The sequence below is a fragment of the Excalfactoria chinensis genome, chromosome 5 (genome assembly GCF_039878825.1).
Source record: "Excalfactoria chinensis isolate bCotChi1 chromosome 5, bCotChi1.hap2, whole genome shotgun sequence".
NCBI lineage: Eukaryota > Metazoa > Chordata > Aves > Galliformes > Phasianidae > Excalfactoria > Excalfactoria chinensis.
Genome location: NC_092829.1, coordinates 16,930,515 through 16,951,502, shown reverse-complemented (window position 1 = coordinate 16,951,502; position 20,988 = coordinate 16,930,515).

Genomic DNA, 20,988 nt, shown 5'->3' with positions numbered 1-20,988 from the left:
CCTCAGCTCCAGTTTTTGTCTGAGCAAATGTTTCACTGTAAAACAAAACTATTACACCTTCTATATGTACAATAGGTTGTGCAGAATAATAGTAAATAAAGAAGGAAAAGCAAAACAAAACAAAACAAAAAAGTTAGTGCTTTTTAAATCTCCACATAGGTGTTTCAAATTCTGTATTTCCACCCACATGGATCAATAATTTAGAATATGAAATTAAGTTTGCCCTCTGCAGTTTGCTGATGATACCATGCTGAGTGGTGTAGTTGACACTGCAGAAGAAAGGAATGTCATCCGAAAGGACCTTGATAGGCTTGAAAAGTGGGACCGTAGGAACTAAATGAGGTTCAACAGGGCCAAGTGCGAGGAACTGTCGTATGTGTTCAGACTGGGAGAAAACTCACTGAGGGAAGCCCTGTGGAGAGGGACTTGGGAGTCCTGGTGGATGAAAATATGGACATTAGATGGTAGTGTGTGCTTGCAGCCCAGGCCAACAGTATCCTGGGCTGTACTGAAAGAAGAATGGTGGCAGGGAGAGGGAGGGTTCTGTTCTCATCTGCTGTGCCTTTGTGAGGCCCTATCTGGAGTGCTGCATCTAGGCATGGGAAGATCAGCTCACAATAGAGGTGGAGTTGTTGGAGTGAGTCAAACATACAGATTCTCAGAGGACACCTCTCCTGCTAAGACAGGCTTGTTCAGACTGAAGACTTTTGGGATACTTCATTACAGCTTTCCAGTATTTAAAGAGAGCTTATAAAAATGAGGAGAAACAGCTTTTCACGTGGTCTGGTGACAGGACAAGGGGAAATGGCCAAAAATGCTAGAAGAGGGAAGATTTAAAGTAGGTATGAAATGGAAATTTCTTCTTCAGACAATGATGAGTCATTGGCACAAGCTGCCAAAACAAACTGCATGTCCTTCCCAAAGGCATTCAGGGCCAGGTTGGATGGAGCCTTGTGAAGTCTGATGTGTTGAGTGGCAACCAACCCACAGCAGTGGGCTGGGACTGGGTGGTCCTTAAGGTCTCTTCCTATCTAAGCAATTCTTTTATTCTTTTTTCCATTGATCTCTCAGTCTGGGCTTAATATATAATCATTATCTGTTGGAATCATCTATGTTGGACAAAGATAACACAGGCACACTTCCAGTGGATAAGTTAATCTCCTTCCTCTGATACCACAGAAGAATTGGAAAGCACTTAAATCCATTCACCAGCTCCACATACATTAGGATGTGATATACCAGTGTCTGTTTCAAATTCAGTTTCATTATTACTAGACGTTCAGACACAGAATAACTTGCACAGGAAAGGCCAACCTGCTCTGAGGAGTACAAATTCTCTCTGATCTTTTTTCAGGCTATAAATGCACAAATCAGATTGAAGGCAGTCCATCCTGCACCTCCAGCAAGAACCTTCACTCACTGCAAAGCATATCAACATATATTTACTTCTTCATCATCTGTTTCTTGGCTCTTACTATAGGAACAAGTAAAGAGCATTTTGATTACGCTGTTCTTCAGTTACCTCCAGGAGGAATAAAACTCTTTGCAGGACAATTAGGAAAAGAAAAAAAAAAATGTACATATATCAAAATTTATTCTAAGGCTTAGACCAATCTTTTAACATGTAGAAATAAACACAGCTACATATTTATGCAATATTTTGCATTTAGGATACAAGATTGACATAAATAAATATAAATAAGCTCAAGAAAGGGCTAAGCTTCCAAAACTGAGCTTAAATGGAGCTCTTGGATTATTTGCAGGGTTGGATCTTCCAGGTGAGACTGGTCATGGTCACTGACATTTATTAGTGCTCTCAGGGCAAAACAACAGTTAAATATTGTGTTGCTCTCTTACTGTGAGAAAGAAAATGGGCAAGGAAGGCTTCTAGGGGAAAAATGAAAAAAGCCCCCCCCCCCCCCCCCCCCCAAAAAAAAAAGCAAAAAAAAGCTTGGATCCATCTTTTTCCTCTTATGTTTTTGTGCTGCCCATCTTCTTTTTCTGAGGACATAAAGTCTGTAGCTGCTCTTAGAGAAATCAAAAGGAAAACAGACTTCATCCTTTAAGAAAGAAAAGCACAAGTATAAATAGTCCTGCAGGTCATCTCCCTAATGCCTTATTTATTTAAATGGTTGTGCATCAAAGTTATCAGAATTAAGTGTCTCCTTTTGTTAGCTGTGAGCTTTTTTTAGAAAAAGTCCAAAAATGTCATAACATTTCATTTTTAATCTATTCAAACACAGATTCAACAGAATGTGTGGGGATAATATCTCTTTTGTAATGTTTTTAATCTCTCCCCATTAATAGTGAAAAATTGGACTCACAGTGGCTTTATCTATACTTGGATTTTTTTATAATTAATTCCCAGTGAGTACAGTTTAACCAATGATAACATCGATATAAATTGTATTGCTGCCAAGGTTTCAGGAGCTTACAGTCTCATTTCATGTCTGAGTGCATCTGAGTGTTCTCAGGTTAACTGTAGTTATTGTCTACAGAGGTGCACTTTTTTTAGATAGGCCCTATTTGTTCTTATTTTTTCTAACACCATTATTGTCATGGGTATGACTGCATGGGACTGCCTAAAAGAAGTAAAGCATCAAGCACAGAGACAGTTCCCCATGGCTATACTGTAGAGAACACTAATATTGTCATAGGTGCTAAGATCTGAAAAAAATTGACAGCTGTGTTTTGATTTTGACCAGCTCACAGATCCCAGTGTTCCTTTTATGTCACAGATCAGATAAGAAAGCACTGGCTATGTTCACAATCAAAGAAATAAATACAATGATCAATTCTTTTACAGGAATGAGGAATGTTATAGTGTCATATTCCCCTCTTCACACAGGGCAACTGTGTGATGCCAGACCTCTGGCTGTGGAGCTGTTAAGAGATGCTTCTGGTCTGAGTCTCCTGGTCCAGAGAGAAGAGTAATGGCAGAGACTCCTGCTTACTTGTGTGAGGTGTTACAACTCATCTCTCAGCTGGGACTGAAGTAGATAATATAAAATTAATTTAACCATGTCTGGCTACTTGGAGAATTTTGACAAAGAAGGAATTGATTTGCTTGTCTTGTAGACGTTCTGTGTCTGACACCACCACATTCTCACTTCCATAATTAATCACAGAATCACTGAATCACAGAAGGGCCAGTGTTGGAAGGGACATTAAGGATCATGAAACTCCACCCCCCACCCTCTCTGGGCAGCCTGTTCCTGTACCTCACCACTCTCATAGTAAAGAACTTCCCCCTGACATCCAATATAAATCTTCCCTCTTTCAACTGAAAGACAATTCCCCTTGTCCTGACAACAGTTAAACACATCTTTGCTGTAGCATTAAAACTGAGTTTTTCCTGATTCTTCTGTACACTATTCTCTCAGAAATCAAATCCTGAAATGCTTCACTGAACAAGACAGAAAGATTAGGCTGTGCCTCAAAATAAAGATAACTCTTAATTAGGTGGATGCAGAATTCTTTTCTGTTCAAAATTAAAAACATGATCATTTGAATCTTGAAATAACAAAAATGGGGTAAAAGCAATACAGAAAAACTAAAAAGATAGAAAAACTTGTTTAGTGGAGAGAGGTTTCTTTTTCCTTTCTTTTTTCCTTCCTTTATTATTTTTTTTCCATCATTTTTCCCCCCAGAAAATATTACAAAGGAATGGAAAAATTAAAATGATAAAATCTGGGGAAGGCTAACCAGACTTTCTCAGACACTGATGCCATGAGATTTAAGATAATATGTAGTATTCCTAATCTCAGACATTCAAAATTCAGGAGCTAGAAGCTGACTTCAACAGTATGATGAATGTTGGTGAACCTGAAGGCAAAAGGTCAGAGCACTTGGACAAAGAGCCACACACCAATATGGTTAAATATAGCTGCGTCCATTTATTGCCCGAAAAGCCATACTTTTATAGCAGACAGACGAGGGAATCAAAATATCACACACGCTAATTGGAGGAAAGCTACTGCAATAACAACCCTAAAACCCCCCTTCAAAGCCACAAGCCATTCATTCTTTTCCTAGAGGTGTCCTTGGTTCTCATGTTGTTTATCCTGCTCCACAGCTGCTGCTCTTAGAAGTCCTTATCTTGATCCATGGCTGCTGCTCTGTAAAATTCTTCTTGTATTACAACCTATGAAACTAAATATATCGAATTATCATTATGATATCACTGTTGCATTATACAGAATGCTTAGTTTATTTTTTACCTTTTAGCATATCACAGAACCTATTGTCAGGCTTCTGTAGATGCATTTCCCTCCAAGAGAGCTTAAATTCATAAAAATTAGTATGATTCTGGAGGCAATGGCTTTAAGACAAATAGAAAATGTCAGTGAGCTGTGTTCTAGAATCCTGGAGCTTTGCAACGATAAACTCATGAGAAACCCAGGACCTACTGAAGCAGATTGCTTCTCTGTTAGTGGAGAAAGGTGTGGGAAGTATCAACAGGTGGGTAAATATGCTTGAAAATAAGGAGATCTGAGTGAAATAAGGTAAAGAAACACACACTTGATTCTGAGATGACCAGATAGTAAGGAATTTGTCTTGTTATGGAGAATATCTTTACAGTGTTCAAAATTTTGTTTTACCTTCTGTATTGATACTACTTTTATGCCCTTGACAGGAAGCAATAAACTTGTTTCATAGAATCATAGAATCATTGAATCACAAGGTTGGAAAGGACCTATAAGATCATCTAGTCCAACCGTCCTCCCTTTACCATACCTACAGAAAACCCCTAAACCATATCTCCTAGCTCCCTATCCAGATGCTTCTTGAACACTGACAGTGATGGAGACACCACCTCCTTCCTGGACAGGCTATTCCAGTGCCTGATCACTCTCTGAGAAAAAAAGTTCCTTCGTATGTCCAGTCTAAACTTCATCTGATACAACTTGTGCCCATTTCCTTGGGTCCTGTTCGTTGTCCGCCAGAAGAGGTCAAGCCTCTTCTGGCCATAGTTCTTCAGAGGTACTATTTTGTCCAGTTAGCTTGATGCTACAATTTTCTCTAATTAGATGAGAAATACACATCATAGATAATTATACTGTACACTGTTTGAGAGACTGGAAATAATTAAACATGATTTCATTATTCAACTACCCTAGAAAAAGTAGATACATATCGAGTACTAATCCCGAAATGTTTTTTCTGGTGCTGGCAGCCAGTAACATAACAAAACACCTGAATATGTTGCCAGAAATACACAGCAATCATCAAAAGAGTAATCTATATACATCCATGACATATTCTTTCCTTAAAGGAAGAAAGAATATATCTCTATGGAAATGAAACCAAAACAAAGACAGAGTGATTATGTGAACAAAATAATTGTAAAATCTATGAAGAGCACTTAGCATAAGCAATGGAACATAACCACTGATTCTAAAAAGAAAATGTACAGAACTTTGAAAATCAAGTCAGTAAAATTTTCTTCTCTAGGTTTTCCAAGTCATTAAAATTCAGCAAGTAGTTCCATTGCAAAACAGCAACACTGATATAGGAAGAAGAAGTGATCTTTGTTAAACAACTACATCCCAAATATTCTTCAATTTAGTTGTTGCTTTTATTTTTATTGAAGACCAGAGCTTACAAAGGACTTAAGTGACTAATCAATTGTAGGCATAGAAACTTCTGCACTAAGTAGGCAAATTCCCCTCAGAGTATGTTAAAATAGCCAGACTCTTTAGAGTAGCCAGCCAAAAGGTAGATGAAGAAGCTGGAGCCAGTCCATATCCTTCAGCTCAGCAATCACAAGCTGAGAATTAGCCAACAGGGACACTCTGTGGTCAGGAGAACATCAGAAATGTCACTACAGGTGTGAGTCCAGAAGCATTTTATTCCTTCCTGATCTCTGTTCCCGACTACCCTCCTGGACAGAGAACCTCATTCCTCTCATTGACATGGACAGACTGTGTTTTCCTTTAAAAGTAATTCATAGGCCAAGACTATGGCTGTGGAGGTGTACCCTTTTCATTTTAGACAGTCAGGACTGTTTTCAGCTGGCTGAGATGTATTTCTATGACCTCTTCCTGTCTGCTCATCTCTGTTGTAAGTACACCAAGCAACACACTGCAAATGGGTTCTTGCTGGATTGTCATTCTGCACAGAATCTGCATAGAAACCTTTAGAGCTGGGTAGGAGCTAGAAGTTCAGTTTTGTGAAGAATTTCCAACATACAACAATTCAAATTCCAAACCATGCCAGAAGAAATGTTTTAGCAGGGGAAAAAGAAAGATTACATTAGCTGATCAAATTTTTAAAGCATTGTAAATTTATGAAGTATGATAAAATATGTAAGAAATAGAATGTGAAGGAAGAAAATGTTAAAGAAAATTTTAAGTTCAAAAGCAAAAATTCACCATTCTGAAAATGGTAAAATGAGATATTTTAATGTTGTATTTATTTTTCTCAAAGTGAGACTTTCCAAATTATACCTATTATAAGAAACCTGGTTTAGACAGAATCACACATTTCAACAGAATGTTTCCTTGATATTTCTTTGTCCAGTACTAGGTTATAAAGCGAAGAGACAAACAGGAAAAAAACATTCTTTCTTCATCAAGCATTTCAAATTAGAACCTAATATCTCTGGTGATTTGTGAAACATGGGGATCAGTTTACAGTGAACAAGAACAGGAAATTACTTGCTGCAGCTTGCTTTTACAAATCAGATACAAAATTGATTGCTAGCAACTTTGCAAATTTGAAATAACCCATTCTTCTTTGAAGTTAAGACAAATGAAATTTAACTGTTTTATAAATTTTTTTTTTCTATTTAAAACTGTCATTTGTGTGATCTGACATTTTTTTCATGACTTGACAGCTATACTAAGACAAAAAAAGTTTAAACTGGAAACAAATATTCCTCCATGTCTGTAATTTGAACTTCAACCTGTAATAAAATCAAATGTCAACAGTTAAATTTGTTCAACTTTAAATAATATCAAGATGTGAAGAGGCATTTCTTCTGTTCACTCTGTTCGTTTGAACTTGTAAACATGATTGTTCCAAATTAATGTTTTATCCAAACTGAATGTAGTACTTTAACTTAATTGAAACCACCTATGAAAGATCAAACTCTTTGGTAATATTATGCAAGGAGAGAAAAAAAAAATGTTTAAAATATTTTATACTTCTTTTACTGCAATGAGAATGAAGCTGTAAAAGCTTCCTGAAGAAAACCAGTCCAGTTTAGTTATTAAGTGAAAACAAAATAGTCAATCATAAAAATGATGTATTTTGCCATATTTTTTTTATCTACTTTTGTAGTTGAAGTGTGTATCTCCAGAGATATACCCCAGATCTAACTGAAAGCCCACTGAAATCACTAAAATATTTTTTTATTCATCTCAAAGTATAGACTTATGACTTGATGTACAGCTGTATTTGCTTTCTCATGCAAAGTAAAGTCTGTATGTTATCAGCTAAAATAATATACAACAGGATGTATGTAAGCTGCTTTATTTTTAAATTAAAAGTGAAGCATATGTATTCAGATTCATCTATATATTATGGACATACACTGGCTATTGTTTTTCTATCTGTTCTTATATAGCAGAAACATTCTAAAATTAATAGAAAAAAATACAAAGGCTTGTATATTTTTGTAAAATTTTTATCTTAATAAACACATTCTAACTTAACCATATTGGAACCATAATTTTATTTGGTAATTTGGTGCTTTACAGTTAAAATATATCTTAACTTGACATAGTAATGCTAAACAAGTTCATCGTAATAAAAATCATCCCACTGTATTTATTGCTGTAGTATTATACTTAAAATGAGTTTGTGGTTGACACAGATAAATAAAAGTATGCCAGACACTACATGTTTCTGCAAGATATTTAACAAAATTTCAGTCTGTATGATGTAGTCTAGTGCTTTCAAGCAGGTAGCATATTGGTATATTTAACAAACAGAGATGTTTTCCTTAACGGAAGGAAACCAGATGCAAGCTGAATGTCACATTACTAGACTGTAGTCCAACAATGCATGACTTTTGAATCCAAAAAGTTGAAAACTTCAGGAAGAGAACATTCAGAATTTGACCCTGGGTTTTGTACTCATTTGTAAGTCCACAGAGAACCCATGAAGCAACATGGCTTTCTTGAACAAAGCCCTAGGTAAACAAACAGATTATGCTTTGAAAGAGTAATACTCAATCCTTGTTTTGTTCTTAAATAAAAGTGGGCCAACAATGAGGACATAAGAACCCATATCTCTATGCCCTAAATGGGATTTAAGCTATCGATATTTTTGCTATTTTAAGGGTGCTGTTGATTTCAAGCAGCTTGGAGGATGAAGGGCTGCTGAACTGAGTTCTCTGCAACAGCAAAACATAGTATCAGAGTTGTGACATAAAACACAGTAGCAGCAAATTAATGATGCATTTATTTTTGTACATTAGTTAAAAATTAATCTTAAATCCAGGAGCTTGATTCTTAATTTAATAAAATCAATGATTAAACACCCACTGAATTGTACATAAGAGATAAACTTCTGAATTATTGACCATTACTGCTTATGTCATCTGTTTGCAGTTCAGGAGTCTGGTTTCTTAAGGAATTTTGGAAAGAGTCAAAGTCTTTCCTTATCTCAAACACTGAGTAAATTCAAATAGTCAAACTGTACTGCAGAAGGACCAGTCTGACGAATCATAGTCATTCATCACTCCCATGACGTGCTGGATTTTCCTAACACAGAGAATGATACTAAATCATACATGCTTCACCTGTGTTTTTCCAGCTGCTTAGAGCAAGCAGATCCAGTTCTGAACTTGCTAGATCATCACTTCTTCTACATATCATTTACAGATGGATATCTATCCCCAAATAAATAGTGATGTCTCTGGCTTCTTCTTAGTCACTTTTCAGTCTGATAGTCCTTCAGGATCTCTTTATTTTAATACTGACATCATAGATATGATTGTTAAAAGCTAGGAGACTAGAAAGTTTTTGTAAAAATTTTTGTAAGAAGAGGAAATATTTGTCATTGAAAGGAGTGAAGACCATGAAAAAAAGAGACATAGAAAATAAAGGGTTTTGTTGTTTGTTTTTTTTTCTAGTTCCACAGAAAGGTCTGTGTATAAAAGCTTATCTGTTTTTCACAGCTAAACTTTATTTAGATTCAGTTGGTTTAACAAAAAAAAATCTCTTCCCATGTAACATCAGAATTTCCTGAATTAAAAGTGATAATCATACTAAAACTGACGTTAAGACTTTCAAGATTCAATAATGTGAAAGTGAATTTGCACAATTAGTACATTATATTTAGGAGTAATAAACTCAGTTTTGCTACTCACACTTGGAAGATTTATTCTTTTCAATGATCAACTGATGCATTCCACCAACAGATATGGTAACAAAATGATTGTTTCCATTTCATATTCAGTCTCTTTCCAAATACTGGATTGGACATTTTTGTTTGTTTGTTTCTTTGTGGTTTTTCATTGCTTGTTTGTTTTTAGCACGTTTTTCAGTATCAGAAATTGTTAGAGTGAAATGTTTTAACACTTTCAAGTACCCTTCTTTACTTTCTGGGGAGGAGTGAAGCAGGGACTTTGACACAAAATATTTCAAATTTGAACCTATGAGGTTTTAATGAAAAAAACAAACAAACAAACAAAAAATTCTGTCACAGTGAAAACTTCCTTTATGTAAATGAAGAAGAACAAAAAATGACATAGGTAATATTTTTGGCTAATTAATTTAAAAAAAAAAAAAAAATCAGGAAAAATACTAGGTAAAATCCACCTCCATCAAACTGATATTTTCAGACGTTTTTTTTCCCTAACATCTTCATAATTGGATATATTTTTCAGCATCTATGTTGTCTTTGCTCTTCTACTCAAATGTAGAAAAGCCTTCAGCTCTCAGAAGAATTGTAAACATCAGCAACAACAAAAATCCCTCTCTCATCATGTTCAGAATGACTCCCATGCTCTTCAATCTCCTGCTTTTGAGATTGGAGATGGGCAAATTATTAGCTCATGTGGACATTCCCATGCCTTTGATGGGAGGGAACTATCTACCACCTTATCTTGTCCACTTCAGAACACACTTGGCTCCCAGACTGCCCTTCCCCACTCTGGAATCTGTTCCACAGGCTTGCATGCCAGCAAGCAATGCTGGGGTTGCCGAGCTGTCTGTATCATTCACCCTTCCTGGCCTTTTGCCTTCAGCATTAGCTCATCACTCCACATGTGAAAGCAAAAAAGAAACACTGGCCTTCTTGACTAATAGAATATTTAATTTCTATATTTGAAATAATTGATAATTTTTATGGAAATTTCTCTTACAAGTCTTCTGAGCACCATGATTCTATGGAGGCCTGTTTTTTGAAAGATTTTTGAAGATAAATAGAATCTACAATTTTATAGTTAGATGAAAGAAATAAAAAACCTCTGATAAAAAAAGGAAATTTGTTAGGTGACACTTCTGAGTTTTATCAAGTCTTCAATGATCTGTAGGAAGTCAAATATTTGTTTTGCAAAGCAAATTCCATAGTGCATTCATCACCAGCTCAGCTCTGTAAGATATGACTTGACTATGGGAACACAAGACAGGAGTTTGGGCTAATGCACTCCATTGCAAACACAGATACTGATTCTTTTCCAGACACATATCTATGAGTCTTTCACCCATCAGCTTTAAATAGGCTACCTGTAACAAAACAAACTTGTGAAAATAGTTTTTTTACCACACTGTTCTTGTATTCAATCAGCATGAAAATGTGCTTTTTCTCACAACCTCAGAATGTTTGGTCACATTTGGTGGTGTGGTTTAATAGGGACAATAACATGGTAAGTGCTCAGCTTCATTCAGCTACCAAGGATTATTAACTTTGCAGCAGGAAAAATGGAACACATTGGAACACAAACTGAAATGAGAACTGCATTTTTGTTTTTAAAAATTAGGAGAAACAGAAACAACTGCTAGATTCCTACTCCACAGGTGCTGACCTCCGAACAGATAGCTACTCTCATGTGCCTGCCACCAAATTATAGCATACATCTCCCTAAATTTCCCTAAGAACAGGGCCAGATACAATTGCATTAATGCTATTTCCTTGGTGGGTCTTTTTGTACCTGGGACTCAGCAGTTGTTATAGTTATACTTAAATGTACAAGATGCAGGTAGGCTTGTACTTGCATGTGCACATACACATAAAAGCAGGACATGCTTGAGCCATAGAAAAACTGAACAAAGTATTTCCCTTGTGGTGTTAGGGTTACCCTGTTAAGTGGTTTTGTTTCCATCGCCTCCTTTCTTCAGAGGATTTCTAATTTAGCCCAATGAAAGCTTTAATGATACATGCTGGCACTTAGATTTTATTTATACTGAAGCCTCAGCACAATGTTCTGGCAGCATAAAAGACTATAAAGTTAAAATAAATTATGTATACAGTCATGGTAAGATATCTTTACACCATAAAAGTAACAGAAATGAGGAGCAGGTCCATCTGCAAAGTACTCTAAATGGATTCTTATTTTATAAATTGGAAATCATTGTAATCTTTCAGCTAGCTATCTAGTGAACATTTCTTCAGCCTTTCCTTCCTTTCCTGTGAGGGAAAGTATGGCTGCATTCACTTTACACTGAGTCACTCTTAGCTGACAGGAATATATGTCACTGCTATTCATGCCACTATCCCTACTGACTATGAATGTGCTGAGGAGGTTTTCTCCTGTTCAATGTCTCACTGCCCCAGAGGCTGTCAAACCTGTTGTCACTCATATATTTTTAAGTGCGACAGCTGTAGCAGGAGTAAAAGTCAAAAAGGTATAAGAAACGGGGATAGATTAATAATTTAATAAATAAATAAATAAATAAGAGTAAATAAATAAGGAAGACTTTCTTAATGGTGTCATGCAATTAATTACAGAACAGTGATCTATAGAGAGCACTAAAACTCAGCGGTAAATGGATCTGAAACGTTGAAATGAACAGTTCTGCTTCAAGTATATCTTTAAATTCCTTAGGACTGATCTAAAATCTTTTTCTGAATCATTAGTGTGGGTTTTTAGACTGTCATGAATTTTTTTTTATTTATTTATTTTTTTTTTTACTCCAGATAAAAAATTGCAATTTTGGCCTTTTTTTTAGTATGCAGTGTCAAACTGAAGTCTTTAATGTTTGGGTTTGATAACCTACTGTACACAAGCAATTTATCAAAAGTGTTATTAAGTTAAAGGCTAGATGATTAGAAATGATTTTTCTTCGTGATTAACCAAAAGTGACATGGTAACGAAGCAAGCATACTCTGCTGTCTGTGATTGATCTATACAACACTTTTATCTTAAGAAATGGAACAAAAAAGAATGATAAATAGGTCAGGTACTGTGAATTCTTTCCCAGTGTTGCATATGGAACAAGGAGTTGTTCATATAAATCACCAGCATGACAGACTTGTATCTCTTCTTCTCATTGAAATCACTACAAATTAGAAGGTAACCTAGTGAAGCCAATACATCAGTATCAAAGAACAGAGAAAAAAAAGCCACTCCCAGAGTTCTAGTTACGCAAAATTGAAAGAAATCTGATAAGCACAATTTCATGTCCTTAGCAGAAAAGAACATTGATAACTCTGTCAAGGAAGGCTTTAAATCTGGATCCTGGAAACAGGAAGTAAGCATGACTGGTACCTGGTACAGTGCTTCATGCTTTCTGTTTAAGTGGACATACTTTACATTGATACATAACAATGAATTGATATGCTGTACAATTATATGCAACACTCTGAATATTACATGGCTACAAATTCTTAGAAAAGCTATGAAAAAAAGCTATAGATTGAGCTGACATGCCTTAATTTATTGAATCACTAAGGTCCTAAGTCTGTACTTAGAGCTTTGATATTCAGTCCAAAAATCACTCATAAATTATCATTAACAATCAAAGGAACTTCTTGTTTCCATTTCACAGGCCCAGTGCACCAAAGAGTTAGAATTCTTCTATTAATAATAAAGCAACTTAACACTGAAGAAACTCTGCTCCTCCAACATTTAAAAGGTCCTTACTTATCTTTCTTCTGTTTTGTTTTGTTTTCAGGACCTTGCAAGAAAATTAAGGGGAAAAGGAACAAAGTTACATTGAGTCAGATGAGTGAATTTACATTTCCTCAAAGTTATATTAAGATTACATGTTTTAACACAATTTCTCTTCAAGAGATAAGAAAAATTTGATCTTGCCCTTGCTGTCATCATAATCAATAACCTACTGAAACAGAATTATGCTATAGAATGTCTGGAACCTTATACTGCTGTCCCATCATTTTTGTACTACAATTTATTTCAGGCAGATTAATCATTATTTCTGGCTATATTTAGTTAAGAATTTTTCTATTAGTGATAAAACCTAAGTAGTTTTTGTTCACTAGTTCATAATATAGTAAAGTGAGAAATCATTTGAACAACAACACAGTGAAGCACCTCTCCTGAGTATAAACTGACATCAACAGCAAGTGGATCAAAACTTCTTGGTTTAGAGAGGAGATATGTCTAATGAAATCACGTGATCTGGTCTCTAAGGATCAAGGATTTTCTTAGGAAATCCATGCCACTGTAGGAACAGAAAAACAGTGAAGCAGCAGAAAACATTCAGAAGTCACCCTTTTAAATAACTGCAAAATCTATCCCTACTGTATTTTTGTAAGCCACAGTTCACCGTGTTTTTGTGATAACAATCATAAAATTACAATCTCATTAGTTACTAAAATATCTGACAACATTGAATGCATGCGAGTGCTGTTCATGAGGGTGATCCATAGAAGACCTTTTCTGACAGGTGAAAGTAACTAGAGCTATAAAAGAGACAGGGAAGCTGAAAAAAGCAGTTGAAATTATTTATACAAACATGTTGAATGAAAGCATCTGTCTCTCCTGAGGCCTCTGATAAGTTGATATTTGCTATCAGTTTTTTTATGTATGTCATTATGCCAATTTAATGTACTCAGAAAGCAGAAAAACCAACATGAAAAATACACTGGACACAGAGGCGGACCTTTTTATAGGGGTTTCATGAATGTGTGAAGTCTTCAGAAATTACTTAAAGATTCTTTCTAGAACAGTTATAGAGAGAATAAATTTATATACGTATTTCTAATTTATTCCTGGAATTCATGCTTTTTTTTTTTTTTTCTGTTTTCAGAGATGCAAACACTGTTGAAAAGACTAGTGCAGGCCAGTACTCAAAAAGAAATCATAAAGGCCATTGCTGCAACAATGTGGTAGCTCTTCAGACTTCCACCATCCCTCCATGAGTTATTTCTCACCAACCCAATCCCAAGTAAAAAAGACTTTTAGTGCAGCTGTTCCTGCCACACTATATGCCTTGTGCTAGCTGCTTTCCCCTTCTGTCCTTGGTACAAGTTTCACACTTATCCTTTTGCCTTTTTGAGACAGCTCATAAAGTACCAAGATGCAATAGTCAGACTTCAAATCAAATCAAAATGTAAACTAATGGATATATGACGACATTTAAAAAAAAATAATAAAAAAATACCTACCGTCTTTCACTTAAGCTCTTTTAAGTCTACGTAAACGGTCAAAGCAGGGAAGAGAGATGCCATTTGTCCAGGATGCATTCTGCAAGCAGTGAAAGCACTGAGCAAATGGTTAGCAGTGTTTTCATGCAATGCTGTTAGACAAAAGTTGCCTTTTGAGACACAAAAATAGGCAGGCTGTGGTCTGTGATTCCTGAAGTCTGAACTGTGGCTTTCGATCTGCTTTACCTAACTAGCTCACCTATTGCCTTTAGAAGGAATCCTAAGAATTAAATGAGGTTTAATGTTATAATATGAAATGGTTTATCTGTGTTTTGCAGATCGTTGTCACCTACTGATTCATTCAGTTATTGACTTAATTTAAGCTATTACTCCTTATTACAGTTGTTCAGTTTTTTATTTTCCATTAGAAACAAGTTTCAACTTCAGTCTTAAGCCCAGCAACATGGACCTAAATAATAAACAAATAAATACATGTGCGATAAGAGGTCAATAGTCCAACTTCTATTCTACATCTGAGTTAGATTTAGATTTGAATTTAGACTGAATCCTACCCAGTTTTATTCAATAGATAGTATAGCTAAAGATTACATGCTCCTCACCGTGGAGAGGACTAAGCACCAGTATTCTTTGCTTGCTGGGAAACTAAAGTCCTGGCAGGGAATCAAAAGATTTATCTGTGATACCATTTATGTCTGGATCTTTTGCCAGAAGTGCTTTGATGAAATTTGACTATTTCTTCTCATTCTCCTCAATAAAGCAATGCTTTATTGCATTAATAAAGACTGAGTGCCCTAAAAAACAAAAAAATGAGCGTGGGCATTGTGCATGTCCAATTGAAAAAAAAAAAAAACAAACCAAACCAAAACAAAAAAAACACCAAAACATGGAGATTTAATTGGGTTATTTTCATGTGCATAGAATACGTTTATTTCCTAAGCACCGTGTTATATCTTTCAAGTAGATACTACGATGATACTACAAGTGAGTGAAAGAGAAAACAAACTGGAAAGCACTCTAGGAATGTGTCTGTGCTTTTCTTATTTGTGCCTGGCCTTCCTTTGTTGCTTAATATTTCAGAGGTTAAAAAACAGAAGTTTGAGCAAGGACATGAGAGGAATGGATTTAAGCCCAAAATATACAAAGGATGGAATGTGGGGAGGAGGAATCTGAGAATATGATAGCTACATTAATTATTTCACCAGCATTGAAATTCGGAGTCCTTCTTCTATTAAAGATTTCAGTCAGGATTTCTACCCTACGAGCATTCCATTAGAGAGCTGATCACTCCCAACAGATTAGATCAGAACATAAAAGACTTCTCTTCCTGGCTTGCTGTAACTCTGATCTAGTCTTTCTGAACATCATTAATTCAGCATATATCTCTTGTAATAATACCAACAGTTACCTTCAGCTGAAGCAGAAATACAGTTGGTGAGGTGTAACATTGGCATTAATGCTGAGGATTCATTTTTCTTATTCTGTAATATTAAAAGTGAATTTGTTTGAAGAACAAAACAGTGAAAACTTGACCCAATAGAGATCTGACAGTGATCAGGGAAGGTGCTATTTTCAGTGCAGCTATCATCATAAAATCCAGAGTAGTTGTTCTTGCTATAAGGATCAAGACTTAAATTACTAATGAATCAATCAACTGTTCATTAATTCACTTATGGGCCATTTGTATCCAATTTTGCTCTGCATTAGTGTCACAATTTTATGATTTTTGGTTACTGGTATCATAACATCATGTAGTGCACAGGGAGTTAAAGTGTTAATGCTCCAGTTACTTACCTGCTTGGAAGAGAAGAATTACATTCCCCAGGGGGCTTTGCAGTCAGAGAGGAGATATAACTCCTGGCAAGGTCACCTGATGGGGCTCTTCAGTGCTATTCTTCACTCTCTTCTCCTTCTCCACTCCTCACTGCTGCCCGTCTTGACTGTGCACATCGCTTCAGTATTACTTTAAGGCCTACAGCTTTCAGATACTCTCTCATTACATTTTATTTATTAGCTTCAGTTCTAATTGTATTATAGTGTGTTATCTTGAGTTCCGATACCATATTTAGTAAAATTAGTTTGTTTCTCCTCAGATCATTGCCACTGTTTTTAATTATTTTGGTGTCCCCTCTTTCCCTTCTTTGGAGATGCAGATTTTGCGAAATCCCTCCTCCCCACTAATCACGAAACTGGGCCGAACCAGCCCGTAAACCGTTGACAATTAGATATCTTTATCAACTACTTTTAATTTTTTGTGGTTGAGAAAAATTCTCATTCAAATGTCATATGCTTCCAAAGCCAAATATAGATATGAATCACTTCAGATTTTAGGCATATGTATGGTGTTAAGATTCACAGCAATGCATGTTAGGGGAAGATCCTGTTCTCATTTCACACTTTCAACAATCTGGAGCCAATCTTCTACTTCAGTGAGGATACAATCATTCAATCATGAGAGAATATGGATCCTTGGCTTTAATGTGACTTTGTTACATCAAATCAGAATATATACATCCTATGAACTTTGCAGTCCAATCTGCTCTTCAAAACAAAAGAATACAAATAATAACTGGGAGGTTTATCAACATATGAACCTCATGGATCAAATTTCATAATATATTCCAAAACCTAAAAATGCAATACCACTTTTGCAATGTGAGGTACCTTTGAAAATAACAATGTTGCCTATTATTTGTTAAAGACAAATATATAGCTTTGAAAAACTACTCAGTATGAAACTACACAACAAACAGCTTGGTTGGAACTAACAAATGAACTTGGCCAGTATTGCACAATTTACACATATATGGGAACTGCTCATATACATGTAGTGTACAGGAACTGCTTAAATGTAAGAACTATGCTTGAAAAAATGACTCATTTAATCATACAAAGGCTAACATTGGTAAAACTGTTTAAAGTTATCCAAGTCTACCTTTCTTCCCATACAACAGTGACAACAGTGGCAGTGATTTTGTTGAAAAAAAAATCATTGAATGTTGATTATATCCAATGACAACATGGGGAGATTAAGGTGCTGGGGAATAGCTTTTAGATTTGTTTGATGAATGCTGTATTCTCAGATTTAACTTTCCAAAGTCTGCCAAACAGGAATGAAAAATTCCTGCAAAATTTCATACCAAAATGTTCCAAGAATATTATTTAACAGGAGAAAGACCAAGATTTTCTAAATCTAGGTAGTAAATTCCTCATGACGGACTTACTGGTCTTCTTTTCACAGGGAAGGTGAACTTCTGAACTCCTATTTTACTCTGTGTCAAGGTGGATTTATCTGGTACCCCTAAGTCTTCTATAAAAAGAAAAAAAATGCAAAAAGTCAAAGAAATATGAAAGTTTCTCCCTGACCCCTCAGCTGAACCATGGTGAGATAAATATCTCCTTGTGCCAGTGTTGTTACCCAAACTATATAGATGGTACCAAAATATTTCAGTAACTGGAGTCATATAAAGATAATACATGATTGTATTCCCCTTAGTTACTTACTGTACATCTTTGCATGAAACCTCAGCCATAATTGAACATTTCAAATGTCAAAATGATACTGATAAATCAACTTGTTCATGTGCTTGAATATGCTACTACAAACTCCCTGTTTAGCCAGGACTCCCCTGTGGTAGCTTCACAGTTTTCTAAGCTGCATTTCTACATACAAACTAATTCTAATGTCTTACTTCTGCACAGAAAATTGTTTCAGTAACATTTGAATTAACTTTTGTTTTACAGAGTCAGTTTTACAAAAAAATAAATAAAAGTTGCTTGTATGAACATCATCAGTTTCTCCAAATGACTTCATATTTGTTATTCTCATTTTTGTTATCCTCTTTGAAGAACATACTTCATATGTGTAAGGATAAGTATTTTATTAAGATAAATAATTTAAATTGTTGTATTATCAATAGAGTATTTCAAGGAGGTAGAAGTTGAGATTAATAGATTTATATTTCTTAATCCTGGAGAAGTTGCCTTGATACTGGTAGCACTTTAATAGATGCATTTCAAGTGGTATAATTCTGGGACCTGACAAGGCTTTACATAGCTCACTTGGCAAAAGAGAAACTTACAACAGGGTAAGTTAAAGTATGAAATTACAGCAATGATGTGGTAGCTGCCAGGTCTATGTTCTTATCCCAGAGTTGACAGAGTTTGCCTTTTACCTGCCAGCTTGTCAAACAAGTCACCAGGGCATGATGTGTTGGGTGTACTGCATGCAGAACCCTTCCCAATAGAAGACAGAGCAAGTATCTCACATTAGAAATTTTTTCAGTCATTACAGGTAACTGCAGAACAGAATGTGAACCAGAGCCTTTACTTAGATATTTATGAACTTCATACTCCTCAGAACACAACTTCTAACACTTCTTACATATCATCTCTGACTTTGGCACAGAAATTCTTACTGAATGTACAGTAGCTTAAGCAGGCAAATGCAAATGTGTTTACTCAGAGTGACAGAGGTGTAGCAAGAAAACCAGCTGAATATAAGAAAGTGCCCATAAAAAATTTATTCCCTCCTATACGTAATGCCTTCTTACTCTTCCAGCTCCTCCACATTTAAATCACATCAGCTTACACTCCATTTCACTGACTTCAGTAAGCAAGTTTAAGTAGGTCTTAAGGTATCTAACTGAGCATAAAGGAGTCTGAATAACACAGTTTATACATCACCTCTGAACTTAGTCCATAGTTTGTTTGTTTTTTTTAAAAAAAAGAAAAAAAAACAGTAATAAATCAATAGTTTGGAGGAGGAAAGTTGTGAAATATTTGCATTTCATCAAAACTAATAGAAGCTCCTACATTCTTACTTCAAACATTACTGAACACAAATTGAGATAAAAATTAAACTATTTAAGCATGTAAAAAATATAGGAAAAACATGAAGACACTAAATAAATCTCTTTTTTTCTTTCTTTTTTTTTTCTTTCTCTTTTTTTTCTTTCTTTTTTTTTTTTTTTTTTTTTTTTTTTTTTTCACATCTCAGTTTTGATATATCACTGAAAATAAAAGAATTCCAGAGAAATTTGTTTTATCTTCTGTTTTCAGTGATGTGGTGAAATCTCTATTGATAAATGTCATTCTGATTCACTGTCAGTTTTACAGTGGAATATGCATTTAAGTGAATTGTTGATGAGGTTTGTGGCAAAACTAACAGGAAATGAACAGCTTTTCAGACTCAGTAAGCTACTATTTAGGAACAGTGAAATTGCTTACTCTTGAGGTTAATTATTGCTACAAACATTTAATTAAATGATGATGTAAATCTGATGAGCCTGCTCAGTAAAAGTGAAGCTTGTCCTGCACTTGGAAAAGGTGAATAATAGAACTCTCTCTCCATCATTCCAGTTAAAATAATTGGACACTTGGAAGTCGAGTAGAAAAAACAGGTGAACTCCTTGATTCATCTTCTTCAGAATATGACCTCAATTACCTTAATGAGATTAAAAAAAAGATATATTTTTTCAAAGCAGAATAAAAGAACAGTATGTTTTAATATTATAACAGAAAAAAAAAAAAATCATCAGGGTTATATTTTGCTTAGAAGTTTTAATTTTTATTTTTTTCCTAAGCTTGGGGGAAGGCTTTCTTAAGGTATGATTTGAAGCTAGAAGGGAAATAGTATTTTAAGCTGAGAAACCTGTTATTATTAGCACTCTGCCTCCACAGTTTTAAAAACAAATTCTGGTACTTGTGGGAATGAGGATTTGCATTGCTTTGTGACTTCCTCCATGATAACAAATTAATTAGATGCCAAGTGCTAAATGCTGAATTCAATGCTTTCAAAGGGACACTTAAGAAGACAAAAGAGTCTGGCAACTGAATAGCCTGTGTTTGTTTCTGGAAGCATTTATTTATTTTAAGGCTTCAAAATAATGACAATCCTTAGAATATAACACTTACAGTTTAGAGTTCATATTTTCTCACAGATCTTTTATGTCGACTTTAATAGAATTCATTCTTAGAAATAATTATACACCAACTCACCCTGCCAGCACTATACTGTACAACTATGAAAATCAAAAGACTTTCTTTTATGCATTTGCTAAACCAGAGCTTTTCTTGAAACCCTTCTCTTGAATCCCTGCCGAATATTATGAACCATGTATTTGACAAAATCTTTCAGTCTTCATTCATGCAACATATTCAGTGAAATAAAGACATTTTCTGGTGTTACAGTACATCTCATGGATTTGCTCTTGCCCCAAATCTAATTAACTAGTAAGAATTAACAACATTTAGGTTAGAGACTGTGGGTTTCTGAGACAGGAAGGAAGACTCAGTGATTTGATTTTTTGAAACACTAATGTCATGTATGCAGCAACCTAGTTTAATATCATTACCAATAACCCAAATAAGGAAATGAAGTACCTCTTCTTCAAGTTTGCAGATGACACCAAGCAGGGGATGTAAGCAGAATATATAGCTGATAGCAAAGTTGTCATCCAGAGAAAC